Below are 17727 nucleotides of genomic sequence, written 5' to 3' on the forward strand. Positions count from 1 at the left end.
CGCTGCGCCACGTCATCCCGCCGACCCGCCGACGCCCGAGGCCCGCGGAGCCCGAACCGGGCCCCCGCGGCCCATTCCGCCGCCGCCGCCGCACGGGCGCCGCCCGACCGCGGTCGCCCGCCTCGCAGCTGCCGGAGCTCGCCGCCCCGCCGTGGCCTGCTCCCCGCCGGTGCCTGGAGCTCGCCGCCGCCGCAGTTGCACACCTCCTTCGAGCCCCGCGCCGCGCCTCCCTGTAGGAGCTCGCCGAAGTTCCCCCTCCTCCGGCCAGATCCGGTCGAGAAGCGACCGGATCCGGCGACCTGGACATCGCCGACGACCTCCCTCTTCTCCTCCGGCCACCGCATGGCCTTCCTCCGGCGATCCTCGTTCACCGCGCCCAGATCTGAAAACTCACGGAGGTTGACTTTCTCCCCCCCTCGAAATCTACCAAGTCCCCGAGATTTCTGATTCAAATGTCCATGTTCGTCATGCCGTAACTCCGCATCCATAGATCCGGTTTGGGCATATAGCATATCAAAATGTTCGTCTCAGAGAGCACATCATTTCATCTCATTGCATCATTTTCATTTGAGTTGATCTTGGTGCCCTAAATGCTGTTGGAAGAGTGTGATTTGGGATAATTGTCAGATCTGCTGCTCCAATTAGATATTTGTCATTTTGCCATGATTATTGTGAGCATGATATGCCCCTGAGCTCTACATGTGTTTTGTTATATGATTTGTCATCTTTCCAGAGGTGCCATCCATGTATTTTTGTGATGTGTGTGGTGACTAGCACAAGCTTGCAAAGTGGTGCATTCGTTAATGCTGATTTCAGGGACTTAGCATTTCCACCAAGTCCTTGATCTATTTATCTCAATATGCCATATGTTCATGTTGTTTCCTAGTGATCCATGCCACTTTTGAGGATGATCAGTAAGGATGTTTTGTTAATATTGTAGTGCTCTATCCATCCATGTATTTTTTTGCAATTATGGAGCACCCTAGCTTGAGTCAATCGAGCTCTACTTTTGCTATTTCGTGAATCTGGGCAGATTGTCTATTTATTAGCAATTTTGCCGAGGATGTTATAGTTGATCCATGCATGCTATGTTATTGTTCTTGCCATGTCTAGCTTGTATAATGTGTATTCTTGATGGGTGTATGCTTAGATGGTCATGACTTGCTCTGTAGTGAGTGCATCGAGCTCGTAAACATGCCTACTTGATATCTGATTTAGCATGCTCCAGTTTTTCACTAAGTCTGTGATCTTATTATGTTTTTGCCATGTTCACATGCTTGCAAATGTATTTTCTGATCCCTTTCGGCTCAAGGTCACTAAGGGACTTTTGTTAAACTCTTTGAGTTGCTCCATGCCATGCTTTACTTTGCCATGTTCAGGCCCTGTAGCATATAGTTTTCATGCTCCAAAGTGTGCTACCTGATCTGAAATTCCAGACAAGTGTTAATTTCACAGTCTGAAATCTGTTTACCAAATGCATTTTTGACATGCTTGTTTAAACCTGTTAATGGATGAATTGGCCGTAGCTCAGTGTTCATCTTTTGTTAAGCATCATGATTGGATCCCTGCCATGTATTTTGTTGTCATGTTTGGGTGCTGTAGCATGTTCATCTTGTTGCATTTAGATGGCTACTTGCTATATATCACAGACCCGTGCCATATTTGAATTGCTTGCCATTTCCAAACCGTGACTCCGATTACGGCGTTCTTTATATCGTTTTCAAGTGATTTAATCTCACCTTTCCAGTGGCACACTTGGATTTCCAAGTTGAGGCCAGGTTCATTCATTCCTTGTCAACTCTTGCATATGCATCGCATATCGCATCCCGCATAGCATACCATGTTTGCATCATATTGTTTGAGCTTTGCATATGGTTGATTGTGTCCTTGTTGCTTGTTTGTATTGTTTGGGTAGAGCCGAGATACGAGTTCGCTAACGAGGAGCCCGTTGAGTTTGCTTTCGAGGATCCAGTCAACTCTGACAACTTTGGAGGCAAGATGATCATACCCTCGAAATCACTTCTATCTTTGCTTTGCTAGATGCTCGCTCTTTTGCTATGCCTATGCTACGATGCCTACCACTTGCTTATCATGCCTCCCAAATTGCCATGTCAAACCTATAACCCACCATGTCCTAGCAAACCGTTGATTGGCTATGTTACCGCTTTGCTCAGCCCCTCTTATAGCGTTGCTAGTTGCAGGTGAAGATTGGAAACCGTTCCTTGTTGGAACATTATTTACTTGTCGGGATATCATTATATTCCCTTGTTATCTTAATGCATCTATATACTTGGTAAAGGGTGGAAGGCTCGGCCTCTTGCCTAGTGTTTTGTTCCACTCTTGCCGCCCTAGTTTCCGTCATATCTGTGTTATGTTCCCGGATTTTTGCGTTCCTTACGCGGTTGGGTGATAATGGGAACCCCTTGATAGTTCGCCTTGATTAAAGCTTTTCCAGCAATGCCCAACCTTGGTTTTACCATTTGCCACCTAGCCTTTTTTCCCTTGGGTTTCCAGAGCCCGAGGGTCATCTTATTTAACCCCCCCCCCCCGGGCTAGTGCTCCTCTGAGTGTTGGTCCACCTGTCAGCTGCCGGTGGCCACCAGGGGCAACTCTGGGCTGGCCTACCCATACCTAGGACAATCTGAGTGTGCCCTGAGAAAGAGATATGTGCAGCTCCTATCGGGATTTGTCGGCACATTCGGGCGGTGTTGCTGTATTTGTTTTAACTTGTCGAAATGTCTTGTAGAACCGGGATACCGAGTCTAATCGGAATGTCTCGGGAGAAGGTCTATTCCGTCGTTGACCGTGAGAGCTTGTCATGGGATAAGTTGGGACTCCCCTGCAGGGATTTGAACTTTTGAAAGCCGTGCCCACGGTTATGGGCAGATAGGAATTTGTTAATGTCCGGTTGTAGATAACTTGAACCTTAACTTAATTAAAATGAATCAACTGTGTGAGTTACCGTGATGGTCTCTTCTCGGCGGAGTCCGGGAAGTGAACACGGTGTTGGAGTAATGCTTGTCGCAGGTTGTTCTCTAGTTATTCGTTCGCGCCTTGCCTTCTCTTCTCGCTCTCTTTTGCGAACAGGTTAGCCACCTTATATGCTAGTCGCTTGCTACAGCTCCACATATTTACCTTGCCTTACCTATAAGCTTAAATAGTCTTGATCGCGAGGGTGCGAGATTGCTGAGTCCCTGTGGCTCACAGATTACTTCCAAACCAGATGCAGGGCCTGATGACTCCGTTCCAGATGACGCACTTGAGCTCAAGTGGGAGTTCGACGAGGACTCACGCCGTTACTATGTGTCTTTCCCTGATGATCAGTAGTGGTGCCCAGTTGGGGCGATCGGGACCGTGTCGCATGTTGGGTTTATCTTTTATTTTGGCGTCGTAGTCGGGCCATGAGTGTTTGGTTGATGTAATGCTTTATGTACTTTGATTGACGTGGCAAGTGTAAGCCAACTATGTATCTCCCCTTTTATTATCTATATTACATGGGATGTTGTGAAGATTGCCTAACTTGCGACATTGCTTTCAATGCAGTTATGCCTCTAAGTCGTGCCTCGACACGTGGGAGGTATAGCCGCATTGAGGGCGTTACAATCTGTCGGAAAGATATCCTAAGAGCTACTTGAATTCCCACTTATAAACTCCCAAAACTTTCCGGTTATGCAATCAGGTGTTGGGGATACAGGGGAAGCATAATATCTCACCCAAATCTAGCAAACCCAACATCCAGCTGTATCCATCCTTCAACACATAACCAAGAAACCTTCGGAAATCGTCTACCTCAACCTTCGAAAAGCATCAGTTATACAAGTTATGGCAATACTCCCGAACTCCCGCCCCAGTACTGGGTGGCGTCGAGGTTATCTCACCAACAACTGCATAAAGGAGATTTTCGATGTCGGCGAACTAAACTCAGGTATTCCAGAACTGCAACGATAAAATTGTGATGACAACACCTCGGAGCTCAACTCCCCGGGACACTGCCACAACCCCTAAATGACAGGAGGCACCAAGAACAATGTTCTCGTCACAAATCCATCGGAACGATTCCAAGATACACGCATGATCCTAAAAAAATTAGTGAAATTTGAGAAGAGAAGAGTCAAAACTCTACGTCAGGAAGCCTTACCAGAGCGATGAAGGGACTGGGGAGTAAAAAGAATTCCTAAACTCTCTGATATATAATTCCTAAATGACTCAAAACATTTTTCTAGACTCAACAACGGCTGCTAATAACGATCAAGCAGTGGGGGCTCCTAAGGTTAGGGAAGGCTCTGATTACCAACTTGCCACGCCCTCGACGCGGCTATATCTCCCACGTGTTGAAGCACGACTTAGAGGCATAACCGCATTGAAAGCAATGTCACAAGTGAGGTAATCTTCACACAACCCATGTAATACATAAGGGAAAAGGGATACATAGTTGGCTTACAACCGCCACTTCACACAAATACATGAATAAAGCATTACATCAACCAAATACAACCAAGGTCCGACTACGGAACCAAAATAAAAGAAGACTACCCCAAATGCTACACAGATCCCTGATCGTCCCGACTGGGCTCCACTACTGATCAACTAGAAACGAAACAACATAAAGGACAAGATCTTCATCGAGCTCCTCCTTGAGCTTGGTTGCCTCATCTGCACGGTAACCTCGGCACCTGCAAGCTGGTTTTGGAAGTATCTGTGAGTCACGGGGACTCAGCAACCTCACACCCTCGCGATCAAGACTATTTAAGCTTATGGGTAAGGTAAAAGGTATGAGGTGGAGCTGCAGCAAGCGACTAGCTTATATGGTGGCTAACATACGCAAATGAGAGCGAGAAGAGAAGGCAAAGCACGATCGATAAACTATGATCAAGAAGTGATCCTAGAACAACCTACGTCAAACATAACTCCAACACCGTGTTCACTTCTCGGACTCCGCCAGAAAGAGACCATCACGGTTACACACGCGGTTGATGTATTTTAATTAAGGTCAACTTCAGGTTTTCTACAACCGGACATTAACAAATTCCCATCTGCCCATAACCGCGGGCATGGCTTTTGAAAGTTCAAATCCCTGCAGGGATGTCCCAACTTAGCCCATCACAAGCTCTCACGGTCAACGAAGGATAAACCTTCTCCCGAGACATTCCGATCAGACTCAGTATCCCGGTTCTACAAGACAACTTCGACAAGTTAAAACAAATCCAACAACACCGCCCGAATGTGCCGACAAATCTCTATAGGAGTTGCACATATCTCGTTCTCAGGGCACACTCAGATTGTCTAAACATCCGGTAGGCCAGCCTAGAGTTGCCCCTGGTGGTCACCGGCGGCTGACAGTTTGGACCAACACTCAGAGGAGCACTGGCCTGGGGGGGTTGAAATAATGTTGACCCTTGAGTCTGCAGAACCCAAGGGAAATAAAAGGCTAGGTGGCGAATGGTAAAACCAATGTTGGGCATTGCGGGAAGAGTTTTATTCAAGGCGAACTGTCAAGGGGTTCCCATTATAGCCCAACCGCGTAAGGAACGCAAAATCCGGGAACATAACACCGATATGACGGAAACTAGGGCGGCAAGGGTGGAACAAAACACCAGGCATAAGGCCGAGCCTTCCACCCTTTACCAAGTATATAGATGCATTAATTAAATAAGATATATTGTGATATCCCAACAAGTAAACATGTTCCAACAAGGAACAACATCTCCATGTTCCAACAAGGAACAAACTTCAATCTTCACCTACAACTAACAATGCTATAAGAGGGGCTGAGCAAAGCGGTAACATAGCCAAACAACGGTTTGCCAGGACAAGGTGGGTTAGAGGCTTGGTTCAACAATATGGGAGGCATGATAAGCAAGTGGTAGGTATCGCAGCATAGGCATAGAAAAAGAGCGAGCAACTAGCAAGCAAAGATAGAAGTGATTTCGAGGGTATGGTCATCTTGCCTGAAATCCCGCAAGGAAGAAGAACGAGTCCATGAAGAAGATAAACGGACGTAGACGAATGGGTCCTCGCAAACGCGACGTTATCGGAACCTACCCGAAGTAGAAAACACCGAAAAGAAGCACACAACGTAGTAAACAACCAACACATGAACATGGTATGATATGCGGGATGCGGTATGCGGTGCATATGCAATTATTTGGAAAGGAAAGATTGAACCTGGCCTCAACATGGAAATCCAAGAGTGCCACTGGAAAGGTGAGGTGATTTCGGTTGAAATCGATATAAAGATCACCGGAATCGGATGCACGGTTTGGAAATGGCAAGCAAAACAAATATGGCACCGGTCTGCGATAAACAACAAGTAGCCATATAAATGCAACAAGATAAATATGCTACAACACTCAAACATGGCAACAAAATTCATGGCAGGGATACAATCATAAAGCTTAACAAAAGATGAACACTGAGCTACGGCCAATTCATCCATTAACAGGTTCAAACAAGCATGGCAAAAATGCAAATGACAAACAGGTTTCAGACTTAGTGAAATTAACATGGAATTTCATATTAGATAGCACACTTTGGAGCATGAAAACTAGATGTTACAGGAACTTAACATGGAAAAGCATGGCATGTCATGGAGCTACTCAAAGAGCGTAACAAAAGTCCCTTAGTGACCTTGAGCCAAAAGGGATCAGAAAATACAATTGCAAGCATGTGAACATGGCAAAATCATAATCAGGTTACAGACTTAGTGAAAAACTGGAGCATGCAAATCAGTTAACGAGTAGGCATGTTTACGAGCTCGATGCACTCACTACAGAGCAAGGCATGACAAACTAAGCACCACTTTGCAAGCTTGTACTAGTCACCACACATATCACAAAAATACATGGATAGCACCTCTGGAAAGATGGAAAAGCATATAATAAAACTCGTGTAGAGCTCAGGGGCATATCATGCACACATTAAACATGGCAAAAATGACAAATAGCTATTTGGTGCAGCAGATCTGCCAATTAACTCAAATAACTCTCTTCCAACAGAATTTTGGGCATCAAGATGAGCTCAAATGAAAATGATGCAGTGAGATGAAATGATGTACTCTCTGAGACGAACATTTTGATATGCTACACGCCCAAAACGGAGCTACGGATGCGGAGATACAACATGATGAACATGGGTATTTGAATCTGGAAAATTTCAGGACTTAGTGAAAATCGCCAAGTCTGGAACTGGGCGTAAGATAGTATGTCGCGCACGGGGCAGGGAATAGTGGTGGCTCACCCATGGGCTTCGGCCCAAAACGAAGAGGAAGGAGGCAGGTAGGCCGGCCGAGGGGAAGCTGGGCCGAGGAGAGGCCCACGCGCGCGCGAGCGGGGCTGGTGGCGTCGTCCTCCTCCTGGCAGCAGGCCATGGCGGCGGCGCGGAACCGAACTCCGGCGAGGGCATGTGCAGGCCGGGGACGCGGGGAGGCATCGGGAATGGGTAGATCCGGATGCGGGGTCTCCAGATCCGGGGACGAGGATGCTCGGGGCGGCCCGGGCGCGGAGATCCCTGGCGGTCATGGCGGGGTGGCTCCCTCGGAAGCACAGAGAGAGAGGGGGGCTCGGGATGAGAGAGAGATCCAGGGGAAAACGAGAGATGGCGCGGGGCGGCATGACCTAAGGACGGCGGCAGCGGCCGGCGTCTCTCCGGTGGGGTCCGGCGAGACTCCGGCGGGCGGCGAGCAAGGCGGTGAAGCCGGGCTTCGGCAGCGGCGGCTTGGGCCTGTGCGGGCCCCGGATGGGCTCCGCGGGCCGCGGGGAGAGAGAGGGCTGGCTGGGTGAGGTGGCGCTCGGCGATTGGGCGCGAGAGGCTGCGGTGATGACGTGTCGGCCTCTTATTGGCCGGAACGCATGGCGGCTGGTGGCGGACATGTCCGGCCGGTGGCGGGGAGTTTGTCCGGCGGCGCGAGGAGCGGGGCTAGGGTTTTATCTGCGCGAAAATTTCGGGGGAGGCCACAAATTTATAGGTAGAGGGAGCTAGGAGAGTCCAAAAGAGGTGCGGTTTTCGGCCACACGATCGTGATCGAACGATCTAGATGATGGAGAGGGTTTAGGTGGGTTTTGGGCTAGTTTGGAGGGGTGTTGGGCTGCAACACACACGAGGCCTTTTCGGTCCCTCGGTTAACCGTTGGAGTATCAAACGAAGTCCAAATGGCACGAAACTTGACAGGCGGTCTACCGGTAGTAAACCAAGGCCGCATGACAAGTCTTGGTCCAATTCGGAAATGTTTAACACCCGCACATGAAAGAAAGGTAGAAAGGACCACCGGGTGACATAGGAGCGCCGGAATGCAAAACGGACAACAGGGAAAATGCTCGGATGCATGAGACGAACATGTATGCAAATGAAATGCACATGATGACATGATATGCAATGCATGACACGCAAGCAATGACAAGGCAACAACAGCGAATAAGTGGTGGACACCTGGCACATCGGTCTCGGGGCGTTACAGAAGGCTGGGGCCCCGAGGCCGGCTCAATTGAGTACGGGTATCGGGTCCCCTTCGGCGGAATTCATGTCTTCATCGGCCGGATCGGCAAGTCGGGCCCTGAGCCGGACGTGCACACCAACCTCATCGAAACGGCTCAGCGCGCGAGGTCCACCCGTGTTCAATCTGTCGTGAAGCATGCCTTTGTGGGTTGCATCCATGACGGTGAATACTCTAGAGAATCGGTGGATGGCGGTGACATGGCCGTCTGTTCTGACACCACATTATCAACGGGAGAGACGGACTCTTTGTATCAGCTGCAGGATGGCAGGATCGGGGGCTGTTCCGATGGCAGCAGTATTTCGGACCCCCTTGAGCCGCCAAATTGGGTCGGAGTCTTCATGGCAGGAACACAGCCGGGGCAGAACTCCACAGCAGCGGCTGCAGCCGGGTCAGGAGACCCCGCGCGCCCCCCGGCTCAGATTCTGATGGAACTCATGGATAAACTGACGACCCTGTTGACTGCCATGGTAGAGCCGGCGAATCAAGCTCAGCATGACGCAGAGGTGGCACGCGTACGTGAGGAGATGGTGCAAGCTAAAGAAAATTTAGCAGCAGAGGAGGTCAGGATGGCCACGGAGCGGGCGGCTTTGGACGTTCGTGCTCAGCAGCTTCAGGTAGAGACTTTACGGCTCTCTGTGGATCCGAATGCGTCAAACGAGGTCATGAGAAGAAGGCACCAGAAAACTCAGTCACGTCTACCTCTAACACTCGATCCTAGGAACCTTTTTCATACACCCGGGGCTGGGGCAAGTAACCCGCTGGAGGCAAATCGGATCACGACACCCGGGGCACCGGTTCAGCCGCGCACCATGGAACCACCTCGTGTACACACCGCTCTGCCTCATTATGTACCAACACCGCCGGGTCACTTCTTCAATCCCTTGGAAAACCTCATTGCAGCTTCGGCTCGTTTGACGACTCTCCCGATGGAGGGCGACTCTCCGGCGGCGATCGAAACACGAAGGGTGAGAGAACTTCTTCAAACAGCTTTAGCGCAGCAGGATGCGTACTCTTATAGTCGAGACAGGATCCATTCAATTCCTCGCTCGAGCCGGAGACCAAGCTATAGTAGGCGTATGGATTCAGCTGACATATCAAGCAATGTTCAACTCCGCAACCGGCCGCACAGGCATGAGACGGGACAGGCTGGAGCGCTTAGCTTGGCGGATCAGGAGAGGATCCGACAAGAGGCTGAGCGAGCGGTTCAATTGGCAGCAGAGCAGGTGGCTCACCAGACTTTCCTGGCTTATCCAGCAACCTCGGTTGAGGCAGGAGTGGCCACGAGAACCGGAGGTCTCCCTTGCCTGGTGCCTGCCATACGTAATGAGTGTTTTCCAAAGGACTTCAAGGGGCCTCGTAAGGTGCCTAATTACACAGCCGACTTGCAGCCTGGGGCCTGGATTGAGAGTTATGAGATGTCCATGGAGCTGCTGGAGGTCAGCGACGCGGCAATGGCTAAATATTTCACCATGATGTTGGATGGAACAGCTCGTACTTGGCTAAAAGGGTTGCCCCCCAATTCCATCGGCTCATGGGCGGAGTTAAAGGCCCGGTTCATTCAGAACTTCAAAGACACATGCAAACAACCTATGTCAATCGTGGACCTAACTAATTGTAAACAAGAGGAAGGTGAGTCCACAACCCATTGGTGCGTCGGGTCAAGGAGATAATTCATTCATCTGATAAGATGGATGCCGGCTCGGTAGTATTAATGTTGGAGAAAATTGCCGTTTTGAACCTCTGAAGCAGAAGCTGGGGCGGCTTAAACGCGACTGCAATGACATGGGCCAGTTGATGGCGGCTCTCGTCAAGTATGCTGATTCTGATAGTACCAAGGACCCTATGTGTGATGAAGAAAAGACAGGGAAGGGAAAGAAGAACGGCAACGGCAAGGGTCATGAACATAACCCGGCCAATCAAGGAGGTAATAAACGTAAGGCTGACGAATATGTGGCTAACACCAATGCGCAGGGCAACAATCAACGGCGCAAGGGTAGGCAACCCCCTCAGTCGGGCAGGTCAGGTCCCACCCTTGAGCAACTATTGAATGAAGCTTGTCCAAGACACGGCACCCGGGAGAAGCTAGCCACCCATCTATGGAAGGACTGTACAATCATGAAGGCATTCAAGAATTCAAATGCATTCGATGGAAGTCACGGCCCTGGCGGCGGTTCAAGTGGAGGCGGCTTTCATGGCCCGGGCGCCGGCTTAGGTGGAGGCAGTTTTCACGGTCAGGGACATGCGGTAACCAAGGAGGTTATAATCCACAGCCCGGCCAAGGTAATCAGCAGCAATCCGGATATCAGAGCAACCCAAAACAGTTGAATAATGGGCAATATCATGTGTTTACCACTAGCTTGTGCAAGTGGGACCAAAAGCTTCACAAGAGGGCTGTCAATGCCGTTGAGCCGGCGATTCCATGTTACTTACGGTGGTCAGAATAGCCTATTGTGTGGAGCAGAGAGGATCATCCTCCCCGGCTTGACAATCCGGGTCACTTGGCCTTGGTAGTAGCGCCTCAGGTTGGTGGATATAAATTCACTAAAGTGCTCATGGATGGAGGCAGTAGCATCAACATCCTCTACCATGAGACGTTTCGCCGGATGGGGTTGACTGATAAGAGTCTTAAGCAATCTAACACTGTTTTTCACGGTGTGGTACCTGGCAAATCGGCATACCCAGTTGGCAAGATTGAACTGGAAGTAGCCTTTGGGGATGAATATGATTCCAGAGTGGAGAAATTAACCTTTGAGGTGGTTAAGATCAAAATCCCATATCATGCTTTGTTTTGACGGCCAGCTTACGCCAAGTTCATGGCTCGGCCGTGTTATGTGTATCTACAGCTCAAGATGCCGGGTTATAAGGGCACCATTACAGTACATGGAAGCCGGAAAATAGCCCTGGAGTGTGAAGAAGGAGATGCTGCATACGCTGAGTCTGTTTGTGCAACGGAGGAGCTGAAGTTTTATAAAGATAATGTTGACCCGGCAGACATGACGTCTCTAAAGAAGCCAACAATGGAGCATGAACCGGTGTTGAAATTCAAGTAAGCTGATGACACCAAGATGGTTGATTTTGTTCCCGGCGACTCATCCAAGCAATTCATCATCAGTGCCAATTTGGATCCAAAATAGGAAAGCACGCTCATCGAGTTCATCCGTGAGAACTAGGACATCTTTGCATGGAAACCTCCTGACATGTCGGGTGTCCCGAGAGAACTCGCTGAGCACACTCTCAATATTGATCCAAAGTTTAAGTCGGTCAGGCAGTTTCTCCAACGATTCAACGAAGAGAGGCGCAAGGCCATCGGGGAAGAGGTGGCCCGGCTCTTGGCGGCCGGGTTCATTGTGGAAGTCTTTCACCCAGAGTGGTTAGCCAACCCAGTGCTTGTAGTCAAAAAGAACGGCACCTGGCGTATGTGTGTGGATTACACCGATTTAAATAAGGCTTGTCTGGCTGACCCTTTCGCTCTCCCCCGTATTGATCAGATCATTCATGCTATGGCGGGTTGCGCACGTTTGAGTTTTTTGGATGCCTATTCAGGTTATCATCAAATCAAGATGGCAGTCAAGGACCAGGAGAAGACAGCTTTCATCGATCTGTTTAGAGCCTTCTGCTATGTGTCTATGCCCTTCGGGCTCAAGAGTGCCCAGGCAACTTATCAACGGTGTATGCAGAATTGCCTTCACAATCACATTGGGCGTAATGTTCATGCTTATGTGGATGATATAGTGGTAAAATCCAGGAAAGAGGAAACCTTGGTCACAGATCTGAAAGAGACCTTTGATAACCTCCGTGTCTACAAAATGATGCTTAACCCGGCCAAGTGTTGTTTTGGAGTCCTAGCTAGCAAGCTCTTGGGTTTTTAGGGGTCCAACCGAGGTATTGAAGCTAACCCGGAGAAGATTAAGGCAATCACATCCCTGGCCAAACCAACATGCATCAATGACGTTCAACGGCTGGCGGGTCGTGTTGCTGCTTTGAGACGGTTCATAAGCCGGTTAGGGGAGAAGGCGATGCCTTTGTATCAAATGATGAAGAAAACGGACGATTTTGTTTGGAACGATACTGTAAACTCTGCTTTTGAGGATTTGAAGAAATAGCTTGCTGAGCCGCCAGTCCTGGCTGCTCCAGTTGAGAAAGAGCCGCTATTGTTATACGTAGCCGCCAACTCACGAGCTGTTAGTGAGGCAATTGTGGTGGAACGCAAGGAGGTCGGCAAGGAACATCCGGTTCAACGGTCGGTTTACTAAGTTAGTGAGGTGTTGATTGAATCCAAACAAAGATATCCGCATTGGCAGAAGCTCGTATATGGGGTGTTCATGGAGAGCCGGAAGCTCAAACATTACTTTTAGGGTCACCCAATCACTGTGGTTACCTCTGCTCCTTTGGGAGATATCATTCAAAATAGAGAAGCCACTGGACGAGTCACCAAGTGGGCCATTGAGCTTGGGTCCCACGGGTTGAAGTATGTGCCACGTACTGCGATCAAGTCTCAAGCACTGGTTAATTTTATTAATGACTGGACAGAGATGCAGATGCCGGAGGAGAAACCAGACAACACATATTGGACTATTCACTTTGATGGGTCCAGACAGTTGGAAGGCTTGGGGGCTGGAGTTGTTTTAACCTCCCCTCGAGGTGACAAATTTTGTTATGTGTTACGGCTAATGTTTCCTTGCACTAACAATGCAGCGGAATATGAAGCGTTGCTCCATGGTCTTCGAATGGCTAAAGAGATGAGCCTGAGCCGGGTCCGGTGTCTTGGCGACTCAGATTTGGTAGCTCAACAGGTGTCAGGCAAGTGGGATTCCAAAGATCCTCTCATGGCGGCTTATCGCTGTGAGGTTGATGCTGTTGCAGGGCATTTTAATGGTTATCCGGTGGAGCACATTGACCATAGGAAGAACGAAGCGGTTGATGCTTTGAGCCGGTTGGGATCTCAGCGTAACCCGGTGCCACCTAACACCTTTTTGGATGTTTTGCATAACCCGTCTGTTAAGTTACCTACAGAAGAAGATCTAGTCGTTCCTGACCCAGAGGCGCAGTTGGTGGTGGCTCTTCACGTCATCCCAGATTGGACAGTACCGTTCTTGGCTTACATGACCGGGGCGAACTGCCAGTGGATGAGACCCTGGCCCGACAGATAACCTGGCGGTCTAAGTCAATGACGATTTCTGACGGAGAACTATACCATTGTAGCATCTCTGGAGCGTTTCAGCGGTGTGTTTCCCCTGAAGAAGGCCAAGAAATACTTCGTGAGATGCATGAAGGCAATTGTGGTCATCATGCCGGGTCAAAATCTCTGGTGGCCAAAGCTTTTCGTCATGTTTTTTACTGGTTGACGGCTCACGCTGATGCAGAAGATCTGGTCAGTAGATGTGATGGATGTCAAAAACTTGCACGACGGGCACATGTACCGGCTCAAGAGCTGCGGATGATTCCCTTCACTTGGCCATTTGCAGTTTGGGGGCTTGACATGGTTGGACCTTTCAAAAGGTCTAAGGATAAGAAAACACATCTTTTAGTGGCAGTTGACAAATTCACAAAATGGGTTGAGGCAGAACCAGTGAGTAAGTGTGATGCGGCCACAGCAGTTCAGTTCATGAAAAAGGTGATCTTCCATTTTGGTTTTCCACACAGCATTATCACTGACAATGGCACTAATCTATCCCAAGGGGCTATGGAGGAGTTCTGTCAGCGCGAGCATATCCGGCTTGATGTTTCTTCTGTAGCTCATCCTCAATCTAATGGTCGGGCTGAGAGAGCAAATTAGGAAATCTTAAAAGGTCTCAAGCCCCGGCTTGTGGTTCCCTTGCAGCGAACGCCGGGTTGTTGGGTAGAGGAGTTACCCTCGGTGCTGTGGAGTATCAACACCACCCCTAACAGATCTACAGGTTATACACCTTTCTTCATGGTTTATGGAGCGGAAGCAGTATTGCCTAGTGACATCTGTCATGACTCACCCCGTGTGGTGGCTTATGTTGAAGCTAACAATGAACAAGCCAGACAGGATGCACTTGACTTGTTGGATGAGGAAAGAGACTTAGCAGCGGCTCGATCAGCAATTTATCAACAGGACCTGCGCCGTTATCACGGCCGTCGGGTTAAGTCCAAGACTTTTCAAGAAGGTGACCTGGTGCTCCGTCTCATCCAGGATCTATCAGATGCACACAAGCTATCCCCAACTTGGGAAGGACCCTTTGTGGTCAGCAAGAACTTAAAGAACGGGTCATATTACCTCATTGACGTTCGAGAGCACAAAGACTCACGTAAGTCGGAAGAGGAGACCCGCCGGCCATGGAACATTGCTCAACTTCGGCCATACTACACCTCAGCCACCGGCTCTCATCATGTACATACATTAACATTATATATATTATGATAAGTAATAAAGCAGGACCATCGGTCTCTTTTCTTTTCAGAAAGATTACACATCTTTATTATTTTTTACTACTATTTTTAAATGACTATTAAGGAGCTGATCATATTTGAATCAAGTCTAACCTTTCTCGGTTCGGCTTATGATCGTATTCAAATCTAGCTGGAACTATCATGGTCACTTGGGGGCTTCCTGTTCAAACATAGGTCGTATTCGAACCAAAGAGAACATAGCTGTCGTAACCCTTTTGATCGGCTCAAATCCAAACTCACTAGGGGGCTTCATGATCGTATTCGAATCACAACTTAACCCCTTTTGGGTCTGACTTGGATCGTATTCAAATCAGGGTCATTAAAAACCTCTCAAGGTCATTTGGGGGCTTCCTGTTCAAACATAGGTCGTTTTCGAACCAAAGAGAACATAGCTGTCGGTACCCTCTTGATCGGCGCAACGCCAAAGCCACTGGGGGCTATATGGTCGTATTCGAACCTTAGCTTAACCCCTTTGGTCCGGTTTACTGGTCGTATTCGAATCAGAAACCCCCAACCTGTAATTACAAGGTCAATTTTGTTTACCACCTATTATTTGCCTTATTGGTATTTTGTTGTCTCAATTTCACAAATAATCAACATGGTCTTTTCACCGGCTAGACTATTTGACAAGAAGCCGCCAGGGCAGGATAATCATTAAGTATTCAGAAGCATTGACTTCTCAAAAAAGACAAGATTATCAACTTCATCACCCGGGTCATTTAAACTGGTGGTCAGGAGATCAAAGGTACAGGTGTGGCTATTGTTTATGAACAGTTGCTGTTTGTATTAATCAAAGGTTATTTCAGCCTTGTTTTGTTTACATCTGGTTCTGTTTTTTACTATGATAAAATATTGGCTATAAACTGGGTGTTCTGACCCGTTAGGTACTAAGCCGCCAAGCCAGTTGTTTCCTTTTTATCTACAGGAACAGAGTTGAAGTATTGCAGGGACAACCATAAATATGATGCATATATTAACATCAGAAAGCACGGAGTAACATAGATTTCTTATGTGCGATGGCATAGGCAGAATATGCAGTGTTTTCAAAACTAATCTATTACAAGGCTTTTACAAGCCCATGAAGATGGTCATCACTCCTCCCTCACTGGTTCACCACCCTCTGCTGATTGGAAGCTGGGCTTTGACCAATCAAAACCGTTCACGGCAATAAATTCTGCTTGTTCGTCAATCAGGCCGGTCAAATCAACTTCCGGAGCAAATATATGTGCACGAACAGGCGGGATTAAATCGGTCACTTTGTAGGAGGGAGTCGCCATATTATTATTATCCAAGTCAAAACCTGGTTGGTATTTATCGATATTTGTTTCATCTCCAAGAATCGTGGTCTGAGGTCGCACCTCCCTCACGCAAGCAAGGAAGTCGTCTTGTTCAAACAGTGACCCGTCTTCCTTTACCGTGGGGTACCCTCTGGCTACATCTGCCGGGTCTAGATCTGGCACCCAAGCCTTGGAGCGGCTTAGGGCAGTCAAAGCTCCGGCTCTGGCACAGGAGCGCTTGACTTCTTGGAACCTGGCAGATAAGATTGACAGCTTCTTTAAGACATCACTGAGCCGGTTGGGTCCTTGATTGGCGGGAGAAATAGCGGCAAGTGCCCGTTGTGCACCAATGTACAATTGCTCTACTAAGGTATGCACCGCCTTCAGTTTAATCGCATTATCTTGGCTCAAATTCTTGCTTCGTGGGCCTGCACATGTTATATAAACAAAGGATCAGCTAGCGGTTTATTTTCCGGGTCAGCATAAGATACAAAAGGTCAGTACAGATGGCTTACCAAAGATGGCAAACACCATTTGAGATACCCGGTTCTTTAAGCCAGTCAGCTCTGTAGTAACCTCCTCAAGAGCTGCTTGCGCCTTTTTGGCGCGTTGTGTCAGCAGTGTTTTCTCTCTAGCACAGGTTTTCTTCTTGGTAGTCAAGATGTTTTTCAGATTTTCCGTCTCACCAAGACTTAATTGAAGCTTGGAGTTAGCAGCCTTGATTTCTGCCTCCTGATCCGCCAGTCGGGTCTTGGTGTCAGTCAATTCCGAACCCAATTCAGATAGGGCGTTCTGCAAGACATATACAGGTGTATTAAAGCTCAAAATTCAAGATTTAAGTCTCAAGTGCCTTTGCACTACAATGCCACTTGACACTTGGGGGCTAATGTATGCCAAAACAAATTTTTATGATTCTACTATACTTCAAGCCCCAAGTACTTTACAAAGTAACAGCACTTGGCACTTGGCGGCTAATGTATGATATTCAGCAAGTATCGCAAGGGTAAGCCGGACTACAATATTTGTTGAGTTCGGTATGAGACGTTTATGAAAATTCAAAGAACCAGCTTATTTATGGTCAAATGAACCGGCCCTTGGGGACTACAGGTGAAGCTTTGTTCTATTTTATTGAACTCCAGAAAAATCTAAATGTAAAGTCTAAGCCTACATCATAAAGTCTACAGATCATTCCAGGTTTCTCATAATCTGAAGACTTGGGGGCTGGCAGAATATAAGTAAGTCAGAAGAACATACCTCGTACTTCAGTTGCAACTGCTTGACCATTTCGATCTCTGAGTCACGGCTGGAGTGCACATGGCTGAGATAGCTGGATAATATGTCCTTGGCATTCAGATGGTCATAATGCGAAATATCAAAACGCACTTTTTGTCTTTCCAGCGCCTCTTGTTTCGTAGTACGACGATCCAACACGGTGGGATTCCTCGGCTCAGTGAGGCGGCTCCCAGTGATCAGAACGTCTTGAGCAGACGGTGATGGCGTGTTAGCCGAGCTAGATGGTCCAGTGGCAGATGGGTTAACGGTGGT

Source organism: Triticum urartu, chromosome 6A, assembly GCF_056163025.1.
Source record: "Triticum urartu cultivar PI428250 chromosome 6A, HENAU_Tu73, whole genome shotgun sequence".
NCBI lineage: Eukaryota > Viridiplantae > Streptophyta > Magnoliopsida > Poales > Poaceae > Triticum > Triticum urartu.